At 46.8% G+C, this 21,435-nt stretch overlaps 1 protein-coding gene across 1 annotated transcript in view; it reads left to right on the top strand.

The window, feature by feature from the left end:
* LOC147724580 (fibrocystin-L-like) overlaps positions 1–21,435 on the top strand; it is a 1,106,658-nt gene that overhangs the window by 900,991 nt on the left and 184,232 nt on the right. The window lies entirely within an intron of this gene.

Here is a 21,435-nt window from a genome sequence, read left to right on the forward strand (position 1 = left end):
CTCCACGACCTGGGCCCCAAGTAACTTAATGACCGCATGACCTTCTACACGCCCACCCGCCAGCCTCGATCAACCAGCCACGCCCTCGCCACCGTACCTCGCATCCGCAGAGCCACTGCCGGAGGAAGATCCTTCTCCTACCTGGCAGCCAAAACCTGGAACTCCCTCCCCACCCACCTTCGGTGAACCCAGGACCATCTCTCCTTTAGGAAGCAGCTCAAGACCTGGCTGTTCGAGCAGTAACATACCCCCCCCAGCGTCTTGAGACCCTCCCGGGTGAGTAGCGCGCTTTATAAATGCTGTGATTGATTGATTGATTGATTGATTGATTGATTGATTGATTGATTGAAATCGTGAAACATGTATTGTCTTTAGGTCATCATGAATTGCAGTACCAAGTAGCTCTGAATCCCTGAAAGCCCCAAAAAGGCGCCATACCATACACAATTTATTCAAATGGAACTCGAAATCAGAAAAAACAAATCTTGGGCAGGACTGTGATAATCTTGCATAATAGGTTTAGCGATATAGGATCCCTTTGGTGTGAAACCCTCCTTCTTGATTTAGCCCAACCCTGCAGCATTCCCTTACCCATCTCACCGACCGAGAGCTCATATCCCCAGAAGGATTTCCCGTAAAAGGAGATACCTGCTAATTTACCAGCTATAGTAGCAGAGGAAATAGTCTTCTTGATATTAAGCATAATAAATTGTATTATGTCCTCTCTACGCTGTTGCACACCTAAACCAGTGCAAAATCTAAACATAGCACCTGAATCTAAAAATTTCAGCCAAGCTCTTCTGTAAGATAATTTGGTGCTTTTTGCTAGAGAGTTCTTGACAAGCTGATAAGTATTCATATCCCCAAATTCCATATCTCGCTGGGGAAGGATCTGTAGCAACATGTGTCTGTCTTTCGCCTTTTGCCCGTTTATTAAATCCACCACTATCTTGTTGTCAACATTGAATAGAACTGTTTTATTGGACAGTTTGTGACCCCATACTGTCAGAACCACTATGAGTGGGTAAAATTCTAAGAAGGCAATACTCTTTTTTGCAGCAACCCAAATGTCCGGCCATTCCTCTGCACACCACTTACCATCCCAAAACAGGCCGAAACCATGAGCACCAGAAGTGTCAGAAAAAAGGTGGAGTTGCCAGACAAAATCTTCGTCCAGGGAGCAAAGAGTTGTGCCATTAAAATCTGACAGAAATTTTGACCAAACCTCAAAATCAGCTCGCATATGTGCTGATAACTGTATACTGTGGTGTGGAAGTGTTATGCCGGACATAGAGAAGCCCAAGCGCCTGCAAAACGACCTGCCCGCCCAAATGACCTTACAGGCAAAATTGAGGTGTCCTAGTAGCCGTTGTGCTTCCACCAAAGTCAGTGTGCGTGCAGTGCATTAATGGTCTAAAAGCCCTGTTATATCTGATATCTTCTTTTGAGGAAGCCTAGCTTGCCCCTTGATGGTGTCTATCTCAATGCCGAGATATGTAAAGGCAACCACAAGGGCCTTCAGTTTTGTCCTCCGCTAATGGCAAACCCAGTGTATCTGCAAACCACTTGAAAACGTGTAAAGCAGCTTCGCATTGGTGAGAATCAGCTGCACCCATAAAGAGAAAATCGTCCAGATAGTGTGTAATGCCCTTATGTCCTGTGTGGAAAGAAAAACACCATTGAAGAAAATAACTAAATGCCTCAAATAGCTTGCATGTTATGGCACATCCCATGGGAAGAGCCCTCTCAACACAATGTTGCCCTTCGAAAAATATGCCCAGTAATGAAAAATCTGATGGATGTACTGGCAATAACCTAAAAGCGGATTTATTGTCACATTTGGCTAGCTGTGCCCTCCCCCCCGTTTCCCTGATCATAACCATAGCCAAATCCATTAATTCAAAATGTACCATGGAGTCCTCATTGGAAATAAAACCGTTAACAGAGGAACCTTGTGGCCATGATGAATGCCAAATCATCCTGAACTCGCCTTCGGTCTTTGTTGGCACCACACCCAGCGGGAACACAATCAAGTTTTCCAAGGGGCAATGATTAAAAAGGACCTGCCATGCTACCCTCTTGAACCTCTTTTAATAATTTTCTTGAACTATGTGTGGAAAAATATTGGCAGATTTTAAATTCTGCGCAAATCTAGGGCTTCTTAGGCCTTGATAACCAAGCTTGAAACCTTCTCGAAAACCCCAGTGTTGTAAAGCCGCCGCCCGTTGGTCTGTGTACAACTGTAAACATTTACATAAAATGTCCACCTTGATTGGTGTAAAATCCCGTATTGCCAAACTGTGTTGGAAAACCTCTGCCCCGCAAACCGTTACCCCAATGAGTCTGTTCCCGGAAACATTGCGAGACTGCATGTCTTCCCCCACACCTGAAGCATTCATGGAAAAACTGTGCTTTGCTCCCTTGCTCTGTCTCTTCCCTGTGGCTTCGTAGGTGACTGCTTCATGTCCCTTGCTCTGCGAAAAATATAATCTGGACAGATCTTTAGCATACCCCCCGGCCTCCCCGCAAATGTGGGCAAAAACGCTTGCCAAGTCCTCGCAATCTGACAACTCCCCTTCTGCCAAAGAGTCATGTTCATTTTCCAGTGGAACATTACTTACCACCCCTGTTGTATCTGCCCTACCACCCCTGCCACTGCCACTAGGTAATTCACCATCTCCAATACCCCCTCAAACTCCCTCCAATTTTTTAACTTTTTTTAATGACGCAGATCTCTTGTCATCCAGTGGAATGTCCAAAGTCGCTGAACATTCCCTGTCCTTCTTACTTCCACCGTTGCAGGACGCTTGATGCCTGGCTGAAACACTCTTACTGCCCTTTTTTTGTGCCTGGCAGCATTAAACCCACGTTGGACTCCGAAACGCCAGATTTTGCAGCCGAAATCAGTCTCCTTTAACTGTAAATAGCTGCCCTGATCGGTGATTTCTCACGGTATCCAAAACCATTGACCAGACTCTTTAGGGCCTCTGGGAGTACTAAGCTGATCGGATACCATTTCATTAGAAATATCCAAGAAAGGAGGAACACTTTTTTTTATTTTCTTGAATCTGCAGCAACCTCATAGACACAAAACAACTGCTCATAGGTAAGGCTTGTGTAACATCGCAGTTTGGGGAATAAACATTTTTTATACATCAAAGAATTTCCCTTTTCGTTGGTTAAAATAGGAGACGAGCCCCTGTCAGACAACAAGTCCTGAGAAAAATCATTCTTTCCCACCTTGCTCATGCCAAAATGGGATTGTTCGAGCTAGGAGTATAAACTTTGGCAGGTATGCTGACCCTATTTTCTTTCTGACCCCCAGGTGGAGCACTGGTAACATTAAAGGTTTTATTGGGAAAAAAACCTGTTTCAGTTTTGTTTGTTTTGTAAAACAAGCTTTCTTGTTGATAGAAAAAGAGGGTACTGTTTATTTATGCGTTTTTATATAGAGCGGACTTAACCCGCTCAGTAATGATACATGAGGAGAAAATTACAAGCGAGCAATTTACAAAAGCAAACGATAAGTTACATGAGGTAAAAGTGACAATTGCGAGCAAACAAAATACAAGAGGACTTGTTGACTGTGCGTGTGCGCACCTTGTCCCGCCTCCCTCGTGAAGCAAAGGACATTTTCCCCGCAGGCGGAGACCCTGGAGCCGGCATTGAAAACAAGCGGTGAGTGACTTTCACCTAAAGTGGAAAATTGTGAGGGGACGCCTCTCAGGGAGTGTGCTGGCGAGTGCTCGCTTGAAAAATGTTGTAAAAACAAGCAACCACGGCCGCTGACACACCTCCCTCTGCACGGCGCCCCCCTCTCCAACATGCTTGGGACATGAGTCCTCCCACCCCACCCCACCTCAGCAAGCATACGGAGCGTTTCTTTGACCGAAGCATTCTGCTCCATTGTGGGAAATATGCGCACAATTTGAAATCAAAGCACCTCATAGAGATGCCCCAAATGTTGCCAGCCCTACCTCTCCTTTCCTCCCGAAGTGCGCAATAGAATGCTGGGAATGACCAGGCTCGGGCTATCGCCACCAACGAATCCCTGCGGCCCCCCACCCGCGTGACAATCCAGGGCGTCCCATCGCCCGAAATAGCCCGGGGGCGAACACTATGCGAGTGTCCCTGCCCCCCCCACCCCCCGGGCAGTGGCGGCTGGTGACATTTGAAAGAGGTGAGGCGTAACAGTTTGGGATGTGTGCCCTATGGCGAGTGAGCGTAGGGAGCAAAGCTAATCGTCATAGGAGGCACATGGAGCTTAAGCCTCAGGTAGCTCCTGCTCTGCCCTTCAAAGATCCTAACAGCACCTGGGCAGCATCCTTGGAGACCCCTGCGCACCCTGCGAGCATGTCTGTACCCCAGTGTGTTCTGATTTCCCAGACAGCTCATGAGGGGTCAGAAACAACTCATAAAGCGACAACTGTGATGTGAACACAAAGATTTCCCTGGGTTCCTAATGTTGACCCTGTGCCCAAGATAGATTTAATAGTCCGGGCAGTTTTTCACCACGGAAAAAATGTAGAGCACGTGGAATTAAATGCATTAATTGCAGCAGCCAGTGCACATTGTTGAGTTGAAAAATTATCCCTGGGTGGACAACACAGCAGCACACTTGCCAAAAATAAAATATTCAAAATCCTAATAAAAGTCTAAGCACAAGATCTACATGGTGTGCCCACCATTGGTCCTCGAAGGAGAGATCCACGAATGATTTAAGAATATTCATATGAGGCAATACATGCCCTGACAATATACATCACAATGGGCGTGCTGCAGTGGAGAGTCTGTGCATAAACTGTAAGAGAGCCGGCCGCCCTATCTATTTACAATGCCACCCCCAACACTTTGAAATAAAATGTGCTCACTCACCCTTCTTGGAAGTGATGCAGGTATGCACATGCCCTCACCGGTCACACAATACACATACGCGCACATATAAACACATTACACAACATACACATCCACAAACATATACAGCCGCACACACACTCTCAAAATGCACGAGAGCAATCAGAGGCGGAAAGGGAACTAAAGACATTTCTGGAATAACCTCTGGGCGGGAGAGGGAATAATACACCAATTTACATCGACGACCAGCCAGGTGGCAGACAGCAAGGTCCCACCGTCTCAGATACAATCAATCAACACTTCCTAACTTTAGGTACTTCTTTGAGAGGTCTGCTGGTTGGGAACAGAGCCGCCAACTGCATAAGATCAGGGGTTGAAGTGGGCGGGGTCTGTTAGGAACGACGTTGCCAAACTTGTTTTAGTTTACACTAACAGGTCTCACCCCATACTTCTTGTCATCTCGGCCCCAAGTTTGCTCACTCCACTCCCCTCAGGATAGTTCCAATACCTTCATTCAACCGTTGCATAAGATATCCTATAACAGGCATCGTCCGGTAACCTCTGAGCTTCTCCGATGTAATAAAAACCTCATGTAAAACCCGAAAAGCATATAAGGGATTATAATTGAATTTTCAAAGCAGAAGAGCCGGCGAGGCGAGCCGCTGCCTAACGCCTAAGAAGCGATGACCATGCGCCGCCAGCACAGCCCCATGTTACTAAGATGATGTTAGAGAATTATAAAATATAAAAAACTTACCTTGGCTTCCCGCGCTGACTCCCAACTCCAGTCCTGTCCCGAGACTACAGACTCCCGCCGTCCTGGATTTTGAATGCCTCGTCAGAGTCGTCACTGAAGGCTGCGGGCAGCCTCCCTCCCCTCCATGGCAGCCGGCGCTGATTGGTTCGGCCTGCTGCCCTAACCGCGTCATTTCTCATAGTCTGCATCCTGCAGAACGGAGAGTGGGAGGTGGCTTGGGGGAGCGGCTTGCCCACTGTTGCTAATACTGTCTGTTTGGACAGCCTCTCAGGCTGTCCAAACAGTCCGTATTAACAACAGTGGGCAAGCCACTCCCCCAAGCCACTCCCCCCTGCCCTGAGGCTCGAGGAACAAGGAAGTTCTGTTCTGCTGACTGCTTTCTCGCCGTGCGAGAAGGGCAGGCAGAAACAAATGGTAGTTATAAATAAATAACTACCATTTGTTTCTGCCTTCTTCTTGCACAGCGAGAAAGCAGGGGGGGGCGGCGCCCAAACGCCCCCATGCAGTAACCCCGAGACCCCATTCTTGCGTTCGTTGGCAGCAGCGTCAGAGGGAGGGCCGAGAAGTCAGCGTTCTAATGCTGCCTCTACACCTGAAAGCATTAGCTCCACACGGGCAGATCTCTGCAGCTCCCTGCGGCTCGGGTGCCCTCCCTGCCTCACCCGCACAGACGGGCTTGTGCCTAGAGTCAGGCTAAACCCCAGAAGTTGGCATTAGATGAGACAAGTGCGGGGGCGGGATTTTGATCGCTATCTTATCACCTTTGATCTAAACCCCGTTCTGGTCGACTGAATCTTTGTTGCCTGTCATTGAGGGAAGAAAGTGCATCTCTTACCAGGTTAGTTCAATCAATAATGGACTCCGCTCGGAAGGACCACAAACAACTTCTAGCTTTCAAGGATTTATTATAAGGTTAGGGTAAGTTGCAAATACAAGCATCTCAGAATGATATTCACAAGATATATGGGTACGACTACATACATGTGCTCTCTGAAAGCCCTCAGACGAGCAAAGAAAACTACCAGGACTAATTCCAGAATTAAAAGAGCTGCCAGCATAGATACGTATTGTGCTCTCTCAGTCATTTACAGCCGGATAAAAAGGGTCAGGTTAGGCTGTCCCTACCCTGTTCTGGATGGTATCCCTACTTAACAAAATCCCAACCTAACAAAAGGTGTCAGTTGCGAATGACTTCCAAGGAAGATCACCCACTCTTAGTCTCTAGGTGAAAACCTATGATCTCCAGTCATGACCCCTCTCTGCCTACCCATCCACTCTCTAAAGGGTCCTCAGGCATCTGATCTAACTCCACCCAGGGGTGCTGTCCCTAATACCAAACACAATAACATTTGAGACGCCCCTTGTGAGACGCCCCTCACGTGGTGTTGCTTCTGGCTTTTTCCATGATGATCCTCATTGGGGCCTCGTGCGTTAGAGTTGACCTTGCTTCTCAGACTCTTCTCCGGCCCGCCGATACCCCCCAAACATTCCTAAACCCTCCTCCATGTCTGTTTCCTTCTCCTGAACAGAATCCTATTCATCCAATCTTTAATTGGATCCCTCCTCACACCCGCAGACAGACATTCGCAGCTAGGATCCCATTTCTCATAAACTTCTAACAGAAGTTGCAACATTATGTCTCGGCGCATTTGGCTCATACTAATACGTGTAAATCAAGCATGGTTAAACAATTCAGGCCTACAACATTTCTCATAGTGATTATATTCTTCAAATCCTTTCATTAATCAATATATCATGTTAATACTCTACTTTAGGATTATGTAAACACATCTATAAAATATAAACCTATTGAAAACATAATTACTAAATATCATTTAGTGCAATCCACGTCGTGCAAATGAATACCTTTCCCAACCCTTTCAGCTCTGGCCCTGAGGCCTACTACGTTCTGTGTTTGCAGCATGTCATTCTTACATTTTAGCAGCTACACGACATGGATTCAGGATTAATCACGTCTAATAAGGTTATACATGTTCACACATTTCTGCATTAGTTCCACTTCTACATAAATCTCTAGATTAACTACACATGTCAGAGTATAGGTGAATATATTCTTGGCACCCATGGCATTTCTCTTCATGATTGTGCGTACTACGTGTAAGTGTGATGCACTGATACAATTCGTTCAGTTTACGCTCTCTCAGTTCCCCCCTTTGATGACCTCTCGGGGTCATCACTAACATTTAAACTGAGGTGATTGCTAGTGTTCCTCGTTTCTGCGTTTCTAGAGCCCTCAGGCTCCTGTACTGATTGTCTTGTATGGCAGCTAATCGCTGTAGTTGTTCTCTCCGAGATCTCTCCAATCTCCTTGTTCTATACCATTTGTATGCCCTCACCAATCCCCACAACATGATCACACAGATCAATATTATGATGATAGGTTTCAGCACATACCACACGAAACTCTTTCCAAAGTTGGCGAACCAACCTCCAACGTCACCCATTCCATGGCCCACTTTTTCCCAAACATTTTCTCTACTCAGGTCTTCGATCTCTTTGTGGATATTAGTTATGTTCATGATAACTTTCTCCAGGGGCTTTGAATTGTCTGGAATGTAAGTGCAACATTCCTGGACCTTCAAGGCCTTACAGACTCCGCCCTCTTTTGCTAGCAGGACGTCTAATGCAAGACGGTTCTGAAGCACCATGGCCCTTATCGATTGCATCTCTCCTTCCACCAGCATTAAGGACCTTGCAGTGCTAGCAGACAACCTGTCTACGACTGTTGACAGTCGTCTAATTTTAACATCATTGAGGATCAGTCCTAAAAGAGGAAATACAGCTCCAAATACATCTCCGACCATTTCTGCATCTCCTAGGTCTCTTCTCCCCCTCGCTGAAGCCTTGCCCTCGATGATCTCTAAGTCTTGGGCATGGTATATTTGGGGGAAGATAATTGCCAAATAACATGATCCATACCAGTTGTCAGGCAGTCTCAGGTAGGCATTTCTTCCACACACAAAATATACATTTGGAATCACTTGCATTCCTTTCAAGAAATCTTTTGTATAATATTCTAAATTGAAAGCATGTTCACAACTGACTTCTCCTACGTATACATTTTCATAATACGTTTTGGCTCTGTGAAGACATAACTTTCCTCTCTGCGTTTTATCCAAAGCTATTGGACCACTACTACCCTTTCTCTTGTGTGCCTTCTCTTCCTCTGTCCAATCTGTTTTCCATTGTCCTGATTTTTTCAAAATCTTTTGCCTTCTGTATCGATCATCCACCTGCCCTATAAACTTCTTCTCAACTTCTGACACCTTGCATGTCAAGTTATTTCTGCGGGCATGTGAAGTATCTAAGGTAATCCAAGGAATGAAGAACTTGGCCAATCTGTCTTCACTCTTCCAATAGTCCCACTTATTCATTTGTTTATAATTTGGGACTTCTGGTAACACTGAATCATAATTGGAGAAATAATATTCAAAACTATCTCCCCCATAAAATATGCTAAGCAATAAGCTACATGTAATGCCACATGTCAGCGGGAGGTGATGGTATCTAATGCCTTCATCTACAGACGCCGGCAACTGCATGCAGACATAGCAGTCCTTAACCTCCATGGCATCCACGTATTCATACAAAAGTTTAGCATAAGCATTTGACCTAAAGTCACCTTGGGACTCATCCATATGTAACCTACGGGCTTCTGCTGCTAATAACGCCTTTTCCTGTATGTTTTCCCCTTTCTCACCAGCTACAGTGGGTTTTGGTGTCACTACAGAATTCTCGTCTGATACCCTTGCCTCCCTCTCATGTCCCACTACATATGAAACTGTAACTACTAAAGCTATTAGAAGTATCACTCCTACTATTAATGTGCCTATTATACATTTGGCTCTACGATTCGGGGTGCCGGCTTCCATTTCGTCAGACAGTAGGATTCTCTTCCTTATTTCAACGCAAAGTTCTTTTCTTCTCGTCCCTTTACAGTCTCTTTTGTTCCTTCAGTCTTTAGAACCCCACAATTGGAAGCTGGCAGTCTCTTTTTCAAAAAGTCTTTTTGCAGCTTTAACACAGACAACCCTAGCCCTTCTCCGTCAACTAATAGGGTGGTCCCTAAGATTCTCTGCTTCCTGGGCGCTAGGTAATCTTCTTCTTCTTGCTTATTTACAAAAGTCTTTCAGCATCTACAACTAATTTCGGACCTGCGGCTTGAATAGCATAGTTCAATATTTCCAAACGAAGAACGTGCTCTTCATGGCTGGTTATCTTTGTTCCAAAGTCGGGGAATTGCAATTCTGTGAAAAACATGTGCTTTAACTTGCTGAGGCGGGGAGGGCTGGGGAGTGTGAAAGTTAGTGACCCTTCTGCTTCGACTCCGGGTACTAACAGCTGTACTTCCACTGTGATGATGGGCTCAGAGCTGGACACCACCACCGCTCGTATCCTCCCTGTCTCCCGCTCCAAAGACATTTGTCGCCAGATATGTCCACTCAGGGGTGGCGTATCTTCTGCTAGGCACACGCACTCTTCTTGACCTTCTTAGATCTGGTGCTTCAGAGCCCTGAGCACCTTCTTCCGGGTCTGAGTCCTCTGATATCGGAGCAAGGGTTCTCTCTGGAGTTGACCTCAGGCTAGAAATCCTTCTTTGTGGCCAACTAGCTTCTCCACGTACCCTTCTGCTCCTTCTCCTTCTGGTCTGTTCACGCTCTCTTTCAGACTGGTCGGTGTCTGATTCGTACTCCCAGCTACTTCCTCCTTCAGTAGCGTCGTCTGTTTCACTGTTGTACTGACCGTCCTCAGCTTTGTCAGACTCGTTCTCTGCTTCCTCTGGCACCTCTACAGCTTGGCTAGCCCCCTCTATGGCTTCTCGGTCCGCAGCTGGACTCCTATCCGAGAGAGGAGCTGTTTCTTCCAGAGGTGCTGGAACCCTCCGCGTATGCGACGCGTGGATCCAATTGGGCAGGCCTCCCACCTTGACTGCAGTGTTCGTGATCAGGATGATCTGGAAGGGCCCACGCCAGCGAACATCCAGGCAGCTTCTTCTCACGTGCTTTCGCACAAGCACCCAATCACCAGGGCACAGGTCATGGCACAGGTCCTGGCACGACGGAACTTCGGCAGCCTGCACCTGAAGGGACACAGAATGAATGGCGTCAGACAGCCCCTTACAATAGTCCAGGATCATATCATCTGTGATGTTTAACAGTGCAGCAGTTGGGACAGATGGCAACCTCATTGCTCTCCCCATTAACACCTCGTGAGGCGACAGTCCTGTTCTTCTGTCTGGGGTACTACGGAGGCTCATAAGGACCAATGGCAGAGCATCAGGCCAACTCAGGGACGTTGATGAACACATCTTTGCAATTCGGGCCTTAATGGTGCTATTTATCTGCTCCACGATTCCAGATGCTTCTGGTCGGTAACTACAATGCAATTTCTGGTCTATGTTCAGGGCCGCACAAATCATCTTCACAAGCTCGCTGTTGAAATGCGTTCCCCTATCTGATTCCAAAGAGGCCGGTACCCCGAATCTAGGGATGAGTTCCCTAAGCAGTAACTTGGCTACTGTGAGGGTGTCACACCTGCGTGTAGGGTATGCCTCGACCCATCTGGAAAATACGCAAACAACCACCAAGACATAACGTAGGCGATTGCACCTTGGCATTTCAATAAAGTCTAACTGCATTCGATTGAATGGACCTCCAGACCTCCCTATGTGGCTCAGTGCAACTGGTGTTCTTTTTCCTACATTCAGCTGCTGACAGGTCACACAACGTTGGCACACCGCTTCGGCTGCTACTCTGAACTTAGGGTTATACCAAGTTTGTCTGAATACCCTCATTATAGCGTCTCTCCCTAAGTGTACTGGACCATGAATCTGTCTGGCCATTGGGCTCACCATCTCATTGGGTAGCACTGCTCTTCCATCTGCTGAGACCCAGAAATGGGCCTCTCCTATCACACATCCTGCCTTCTCCCAGGTTTGCTTTTCAAAGTCTGGTGCGTTTTCCTGCATGCACTTCAGTTCATCCCAAGTATCAACAGTTTCTAATATCATAGCTAATTCAGTTCTTACATTTATTCCGCCCACTTCCACCTCTGTGAAAGAGTACCCTTGTTCCGCGCAGTACCTCGCAACTTCGTCGGCATATCTATTGCCTTGTGACACGAAGTCCATATTTCGAGTATGAGCGCTACATTTTACAACTGCAATCCCCGCTGGACATTGCAAAGCTTCCAACAGTAGACGCACAAACTCTCCATTTCGGATGGGGGAGCCTGAAGACGTCATGTAACCTCTTTGAGACCATAACTGCCCGTAATCATGAACTACCCCGTAACCGTATTGGCTGTCGGTGTATATGGTGACTCGAATTTGGTTGCTTGCCAGGCAGGCACGCGTCAATGCAATAATCTCAGCTACCTGAGCGGAGTGTACTCCTTCCAGGCATCCAGCTTCCACAATTCCAGAAATTGTACAAACAGCGTAAGCTGCTCTCAACTGCCCAACTTCGTCTCTTACACATGAGCCATCCACAAAGAAAATTTCCTCGGGGTCAGTCAGTGGCTCATCCACGATGTCGGGTCTCGGTTTGGTGCATAGTTCAGTCACATCAAGGCAATCATGGTCTGTACATTCATCATCATCGATATCACTTGGGAGTGGCATCAAGGTAGCAGGGTTCAAAACAGAGCATCTCTTGAGGGTCACGTTCTCTGCAGCAAGGATGACTTGCTCATAGCGCGTGAGCCTGCTGTTGGTCAGATGCTGTGTTTTGGTCCTGGTCATCAACAGTTCAACAGAGTGGGGCACGTACACCTCTAACGGGTGCCCCATCACGATGTTCTCACAACGCTCAATACTGACACCTGTTGCAGCAACGGATTTGAGACATCCGGGCAACGCTGCGGCTACGGGATCTAAAGTAGCCGAGAAATAGGCAACTGGTCTACGGGCATTCCCATGAATTTGGACCAACACAGACAACGCACAACCTTCTCTCTCACAACAGTAAAGCAAGAATGGTTTATCATAATCAGGCATTCCCAGAGCAGGAGCACGACACAGGTCCTCTCTCAGCTGCAGGAACGCCATCAAACAGTCTTTGTCCCATGGTACCGGATCACTCACCTCCTTGTGCGTCAGTTTTTGCAAGGGTTTTGCTTTCAGTGAAAAGTTTGCGATCCACTGTCGGCAATAACCCACCATCCCTAGAAACATCCTGACTTCTCTCTGCGTTTTAGGCGCATTCATTTTCATGATCGCCTCTATTCTGTCTGGTGACACTTTTCGTTTACCCTTCTCTATTCTGTGCCCCAAGTACTGCACTTCTGCCAGACAGTACTGCAATTTTCCCGGGGACACCTTGTGCCCATTTACAGCTAGGTGATTTAGCAAAGCAATGGAATCCTCCCTGCAAGCTTCTTCTGTCTCTGACGCCACAAGGAGGTCGTCTATGTACTGGACCAGAACTGACTTCTGGGGCAGCACTAGACTTTCAAGATTTTTCTTCAATTGCTGGTTAAAGATCGATGGGCTTTCTGTATACCCCTGGGGAATACGACACCATGTTAATACGCGATTTTCCAGCTTAAAAGCGAAAAGGAAATGGCTATCCTCATCCAATGGGATCGAAAAGAAAGCCTGGCAAAGATCTATCACAGTGAACCATTCGGCTTGGAACGGTATCTGAAACAATATCACGGATGGATTCGGTACCACTGGACAACATGAGACAACTATGTTATTAATCTTTCGGAGGTCCTGCACTATCCTAAATTTCCCATTTGTTTTCTGCAAACCCATAATCGGGGAGTTACATGGACTACCCACGATTTCCTTCAATATTCCCTGCTTAATCATGGACTCGATCACTGGCTTTATGCCTGCAATCGTTTCTGGAGTCAATTTATATTGGGGTGTTCTTGGAAACTCAGCATGCGGTTTCACTACAATTTTCACTGGGTCCACTCCCTTAACCAGTCCAATCTCTTCCCCTGTGAAATCCCACACTTCCGGTGCCACAGTCTCTCTCAGATCCCATGGGAGCTCATCCACGGTCAAAGTGGGATACAGCTCCACACATATTCTTGAATTTGCGACTTTGAAGTCAGCATCGTCATCGTTGGTCAATACCTCCACTCCTTGTGGTGTGCAGTATATCGTACAATTTAATTTGCACAAAAGGTCTCTTCCTAACAGGCATACAGGACTAGAATCGCAGACCACAAACTGATGCTCATCGCTGTATTTCCCTATTTTCACCTGCACTGGTTCTGTCAATGGGCTAGTCATTCTCCGGTTTGCGACCCCCACCACTTGTATGGTCTCTCCTGACATGGGCAGGCCTGGAACTGCGGCTGATCTTATCGTGGATCGAGTGGCTCCTGTGTCCACTAGGAATGTCGTGGGGCACCCTGCCACTTCGGCCTCAACGTAGGGTCCCCTTTGGTCCACATCTAAGGCTGCCCCGAGGGTACAGTCTTCTCTTTCCACTCTCTGTCCTGTTAATGGATCGACGTAATAGCATTCCTCTCCTCCTACAAACAGAGGCATCTGTCTATATGTATTACCCATAGTCCCTACTCTGGGTGGTTGAGGGAACTGGGCTCGTGGGGGTGGGGTCCCCCCTTTGAGCACCTTTCCTTGGAATGGCGTTGCCCCTCTCGCAGGCGTACTCTGGACCTCTTCCTCCTCTACCTCCTGTTCCCCGATTTCAACGTTATAGGGACACTCGCGTTTCCAATGCCCCACCTCGTTACACTGGTGGCATCGAGTCGTTTTCTTCAATGCGGCTATATCCACCCTTGGTCTAAAGGTGGAGTTCTCCTCATTGCCCTTGTTCTGGCTATACTGTTTCTTACCCCCAGTTCCTGTTCCCTGTTGCTGTTGCTGCTGTCCCCCCTTACCAGCTGCCTGCATCTGCACCACCATCAGTTTCTCCTTCAGCTTCTTTGCCTTGGAGTCTATCTCATCAGAGCAGTACCTGGCATATCTCAGGATTTCATCTAAAGGTTTATTTTGCCAACAAATCAAGTGTTGCTGAATCATTAAACTAATATCCGGTCTCAAGCCCAAAACGAATTTAGACACAAATTGCCCTATATCCTTAGGATCCATTACATCCAGTCCGCTATACTGTTTAAACGCCTTCAGCAATCTCTCATAATATTCATGAACTGTCTCTTTGGGTTCCTGTCTAGTGCGATCTATTTTGACCCAATCTATGTCCTGCATTGGCACCTTGTCCTTCAGCCAAGTCATCACTCTCTCGTATTTTACCATTTCTGTCTCGGACGGCCCATTAGTCTTTGCATCTCTCTCTGGCTCTGTTGTGGGCCACTCAGCGCTGACCTTACATGCTGTCCACAAGTCTCCTGGTACCACAATGTCAAACAGGGTGTTCAGATCTATCCATAGGACTTTTGAGATTTTTACAAACCTCTCCACTTGCTTATACCACTCTACTGGGTTCTCCCTCAATTTAGGGAAAGAGTTGGTAAAAGCTGCCAAGTCCCCCCTGCTCCATGGCACATGTACATAGTTCCCATTTGCAACCTCACGCAAAGGGTATGCCTCTATTCTCTGCAATCCTCCTGGTGTCATCCCAAGCATGCTTCTCCTGATGGTTCCCTTCTTGGACCACCTTTCTTCCCATTTATCTAGTGCCCTCCACGTCCTTATTCCAGTGATCAGTTCCCTTATGTGTGTTTTCAATCCTATTGTTCTTCTCTCATCTAGGTCTCGATCTGAGTAATGTAGCCTGTGGTTACCCTGTAATGCTTTGGTCCTTGACAGGTCCACCATATATTTGCCTGCTAGTTCAACTAACTTCTCATGAATCGCTCTCGCCTTTCGAGTGATGTCTTTTGCCATGAACAGTATTTCATCCTGCTCATACATCTCCATTCTTTCTAGAGGCAAGGTACCATCCACCATGTCATCCAGATCTGACTTTAAGCTGGCGACATCGAGTCTCTTGGCTTTTATCTCAGCTCGCAATATGTCTTTCGAAGGGGGTTCACTGGTCTCTCTACCATCCCAACTCCGAGCCCTACGCTTGGGCTCAGGAGAGTTAAGGAGAGTTCTTCCTTCCTCCCATCTCTCTAGGTCCCATGCTCGGCCATCCGATCTTGGAAGGTGATGGAACACGGGCCTGTTACCCCCAATCTTATTTTGTCCACTCTCTCTTTCTTCTCTCTCTCCACGGCAGGTTTCCCTGCTATTCTCCCTCCGGTCGCCATTCTCTCTCTGTCTAGTGTCACTCAGTATCTGGTATGATCCTTCTCAGTTCCCCATATCCCCTGGACTGCATTCTTGTCCGTAATCACAGGGGCTATGGCGAGGCCTCTCGCAACTCCCGTTCTGTTCGCCATTGCCAGGCACATAGTGGGTACACTTAAAGCTGTCTCTGTACTCCTGCGTTCTCCGGTCTCCTTCACTGTGTATTGGGCGAGACACCCCCCTACACTCAGGGCTCCTATTTCCCAGGTCTGGTCTACCTCCACCTCTGGAATTATGGGTGTCTCCCCTACTGTCTTGACCCCTCCCGTCCCACTCCGGACTGCTTTCATCAGCCCCGCAGTGAGTCTGGGTCCTGCTATCCTGGCTTTCCCTTCCAGCTTCTGCTGCTATGATGCTCTTGTGAGCCTCTACTGCCTCGTCCCATTTCTTCATGTACTCACTTAGCTCCTGGAAGGATTTTCGTCCCGATCCCCTCAGATCCTCCGGCCATCTAGGGCCCCCCGGATCCCCTATCGGATCTACTGCTGTATGTACTGGGGTGCTCCAATCTCTCGGTCTTGGCAACTGACTTGGGGAGTTGATAGTATCGTTCCTCCTTGCCATCTCTGCTCTTTCCCTGTCCCTCCGTACCTGTTCCTCCCCTCTAGCTCTTTCTGGGTCATAAATCCATACTATAGGACCTATAGTAACAGGTACTTGCAGGGCATCTGGCAGTGCGTAGGATGTGGCACACTCCGTTTCTGGCACTCTTTGTACCACAAACCTCCCGACCACCTGCTGCACCTGACTAGATTGGGACAGTTCTTTCTTTGCAGTGGGATCCCAATCGGAAATGGGAAGCGGTCCATGTTCCCCTATGCTGGCCCCCCCTTCTCCACTGGTCTCTACACTTCCTGGCTCTTTGTTATACGGGGGTGGCCTATCTGTCAGTAACCTATTTATCAGGCTGTCCTCTGTCTCGCTCTCTTCATCTTCTTCTAATGGACTTTTGTTTCCTGGCACTTCTAACACTGGGTACAGTTTATTTACTTCAATGTTATGCACTCTCCATCTTTTAGCATCCGCATCCCACTTGGCATCCTGTACTGCTCTTACCGATCGTTTCACCCTTTCTTGTCGTCTATTCAGGTTCCTCTCGTGCGCTGCCCTAATCCATGCATTGAGAGCTTCAAACTGGGTCGGTCTAGGCATAGGTCTCATTGAGGTCATGACCGCTTTCAATCTGTGTAGCACCTCTAATCTGAACGTCCCATACTTTGGAAACGTCAGTTCCTCATTTCCCTCTGTAATCTTACTCCACTCTGATATCCACATTATTGTATGGAGCCCAACATTTGCCGCCATATAATAAGCCGGCGTACCCTCCGGCGGGGCTTCTTCCCCTTCATAAGATCTCCGCCTCTCTCTTTTAAACGCCGCTCTTAACCATTTAAAACACTTCATAATTATACGCACAATTTCCAGCCTCACTATTCTGCTTACTTCCCGATGACAATCCACCAATCCTAGCGCGGCTCTGCTAGCTGGCCTATCGCAGCGCGGTCTTGCTCCGGCCGGCCAATCCCAGCGCGGCACTTTCTGACGTCACTCGTCTCCGCTTCGCAGCAGCACCCCTCCTTTCTCAGCTCGTCTCCCGGTCATGCATGCGTCCCATTCATACTCTGGAAAAATGACTACTTCCGACCAAGCCGTCCCTTTCCTTGACTGTACGTCCACAGTCTATCTATAATTGTCACCACAACTGACGAAACATCCTCCGTCTCTCTGATAGGTTGCTTACACACAGTAACTTCCGACCAGCGTCCGTTACTCACGCACTCACTCTTACGTTCCCCCTATCTCGGTCCTGCGGGCGATCAATGGTACCTCATGACCCCCTTCACACTGGTTGACAATTACTCTGGATGTCCGATACACCCGAACCACTTAAGCTCTCTTTGAACTTAAGATTTTCACCGGTTGCGCGCGCTCACAACCTGTTCCACAGTCACTCTACAGACATTCAACTCCGCCAGACATTACAACATAGATACAATACAAAAACACCGCAATCTAACACGCATGACCCTTTATACTCACTCTCGACCGATACTGCTGCTTTTCTGTCTCACGTCATCCGGACCTTCTTCGGCGGGCGGCTCTTCCGATCATCGATCTCTAGGGGCCTTGGGGTAATCTAACCTGGCCTAGATCACCTTCCTCAAGAAGGCAACCATCCTCTATAGCTACCAACTGCGGGGGCGGGATTTTGATCGCTATCTTATCACCTTTGATCTAAACCCCGTTCTGGTCGACTGAATCTTTGTTGCCTGTCATTGAGGGAAGAAAGTGCATCTCTTACCAGGTTAGTTCAATCAATAATGGACTCCGCTCGGAAGGACCACAAACAACTTCTAGCTTTCAAGGATTTATTATAAGGTTAGGGTAAGTTGCAAATACAAGCATCTCAGAATGATATTCACAAGATATATGGGTACGACTACATACATGTGCTCTCTGAAAGCCCTCAGACGAGCAAAGAAAACTACCAGGACTAATTCCAGAATTAAAAGAGCTGCCAGCATAGACACGTATTGTGCTCTCTCAGTCATTTACAGCCGGATAAAAAGGGTCAGGTTAGGCTGTCCCTACCCTGTTCTGGATGGTATCCCTACTTAACAAAATCCCAACCTAACAAAAGGTGTCAGTTGCGAATGACTTCCAAGGAAGATCACCCACTCTTAGTCTCTAGGTGAAAACCTATGATCTCCAGTCATGATCCCTCTCTGCCTACCCATCCGCTCTCTAAAGGGTCCTCAGGCATCTGATCTAACTCCACCCAGGGGTGCTGTCCCTAATACCAAACACAATAACATTTGAGACGTCCCTTGTGAGACGCCCCTCACGTGGTGTTGGTTCTGGCTTTTTCCATGATGATCCTCATTGGGGCCTCGTGCGTTAGAGTTGACCTTGCTTCTCAGACTCTTCTCCGGCCCGCCGATACCCCCCAAACATTCCTAAACCCTCCTCCATGTCTGTTTCCTTCTCCTGAACAGAATCCTATTCATCCAATCTTTAATTGGATCCCTCCTCACACCCGCAGACAGACATTCGCAGCTAGGATCCCATTTCTCATAAACTTCTAACAGAAGTTGCAACATTATGTCTCGGCGCATTTGGCTCATACTAATACGTGTAAATCAAGCATGGTTAAACAATTCAGGCCTACAACATTTCTCATAGTGATTATATTCTTCAAATCCTTTCATTAATCAATATATCATGTTAATACTCTACTTTAGGATTATGTAAACACATCTATAAAATATAAACCTATTGAAAACATAATTACTAAATATCATTTAGTGCAATCCACGTCGTGCAAATGAATACCTTTCCCAACCCTTTCAGCTCTGGCCCTGAGGCCTACTGCGTTCTGTGTTTGCAGCATGTCATTCTTACATTTTAGCAGCTACACGACATGGATTCAGGATTAATCACGTCTAATAAGGTTATACATGTTCACACATTTCTGCATTAGTTCCACTTCTACATAAATCTCTAGATTAACTACACATGTCAGAGTATAGGTGAATATATTCTTGGCACCCATGGCATTTCTCTTCATGATTGTGCGTACTACGTGTAAGTGTGATGCACTGATACAATTCGTTCAGTTTACGCTCTCTCACAAGTGTTGAACAAAACATTTTTTTTTTATAGTGCATTCATGCAAATGCAGACACACCAGCAGGCATATAGGTAGACATACTTATACAAAAAAAGAGAGTTGCACACTTCTTAGAACATGGGCGAGCAGACATACATGCACACAGGAACACATAACACAGATATAGAAAGACACAAATCACCCGCTTGCAGGCTTACAGTGTGTATGGAAACATGAACCAACATCCGCAAGGGATGTACAGTCACACACGCACACCTGTGGAGTTGCCTCTTTATCTTGCGTGACATCATGAGCGAGGGTCTTGGTTTTTTTCGTTAACAGCATTGCTTGCTGGGATTTTCTAAATTTGGGGTGGCAAAGGTGCAAGGAAAACTACAATTCCAGAAGCCGAATGCCGTGTTTTTCTATTAAAAAGAATGTGATGGATGAACGTGTTGCACATGAACTGTAGCTAAGCCCATGCCGATGAACAGATGCACCCAAAGATAGACAGGAAATAACAGAATCATACAGTCTGTCTTTATGACGAAACAATGGTACTTCTTTTTCTTGAGATACTTCGACAGTATTTAACAATCCCCTTAAAGATAGGTTGCCTAATACAGCAGATGACTCATATGTTATGCTCTGTTCTACTTAGACAGTACTGGGCTTATTATTGGCGCTAAGAAATAACATACCAAGTCTGTTATTAAAAGAGATCGGATATAATAATACCAATTAAAAAGCCAGGTTTGGTTAGCTTTGCATACTTGGTTAGGTTGGGTTCTGCAAACAGGGAACATGGGAGGGAGTTGCACAGTGTCACTGCTGCAATGCAGAAGGAGCGCTCCCTACAAATATCCCCTCCTGAGGTAAGGTTAACACTACAGACATTGATTGGACGAGCCTAAGGACTGGTTTGGCTGATAAAGTCAGAGGTTAAACATCAGGAAAGAAGGGCTGTGTTGGTGTAATATTTTATGTACATTGGTGAGGGGTTTGAAAGAAGGCCATTGCAAGAGAATACTTTCACTTTATGACTCTGTTGCAAGAGAAGCACACACAAGGTCGTTTTAGTGACTGCTGGTGTTATTAGTTATTAATTATTCCTGCATCTGTGGTTTAGCTCAATTTGTGATAATTGTAAAGTAACAATTTATTGATTCTTGCTTTCATATTGAAGTTGCCATCGCATATAACAAGTTGAAAATAATCACTAAGAAAATGTTGTGAGTAGTTTGAGAACGGAGGAGCTTCCTAAGTATGCCGCGGGGTTTGACGAACTATTAGCGGCAGACAGGGGATGCAGGATAAAGTGGTTGTCAGATTTGAAGCACCTTATGAGTCTCATTGGTCTAAGCGAGGCATGGGAAACCCAGTCTCCCCCTTCCAAGCCCGATTTAAAGCAGGCATATTGGGACTGGGTGTCAAAACGCGAGTTATCGTGCCAGCAGGCAGGGAAACTCAAGGAGGGATTCTTCAAATTTAAAATCATATGTAGTTTATAGCCCTATCTCGACTTTATTCAGGTCCCTAGGGATAGGACCTTGTACATGAAGCGTAGATTTGGCACCCTGCAGGTCAATTCAGTGACATCCTCATGGAAGGGGTCGAATCCGGTTGCTGCACCTTGTCCCAGCTGTGGCCACCCCGATGAGTCCATCGCCCACTTTTTCCTGGCATGTCCTGTCTATATAAAGGCGTGAGAAAAGTGGCTTAAGCCAGTTTGTAGAGCGCTAGGCTTTATGAGCCATGCGGCTGCCCTACGTATTATGAAAACAGACACCTCTTCTCTAACACTGATTTGCGGAGTAGCCAAATACCTGGGGTGTGCTTGGCTATTAAGACTAAAAGCAGTAGGCAAGAATTTGCAGGTTCCAACTTGAAGGATATGGGATGAATCACCAACCTGATCAAACAGTGAAGTTAGTAGGCACCAAGTGGTTGCCGTCT

The sequence above is a fragment of the Lissotriton vulgaris genome, chromosome 4_1, assembly GCF_964263255.1.
Source record: "Lissotriton vulgaris chromosome 4_1, aLisVul1.2, whole genome shotgun sequence".
In the NCBI taxonomy this organism is placed as follows: Eukaryota; Metazoa; Chordata; class Amphibia; order Caudata; family Salamandridae; genus Lissotriton; species Lissotriton vulgaris.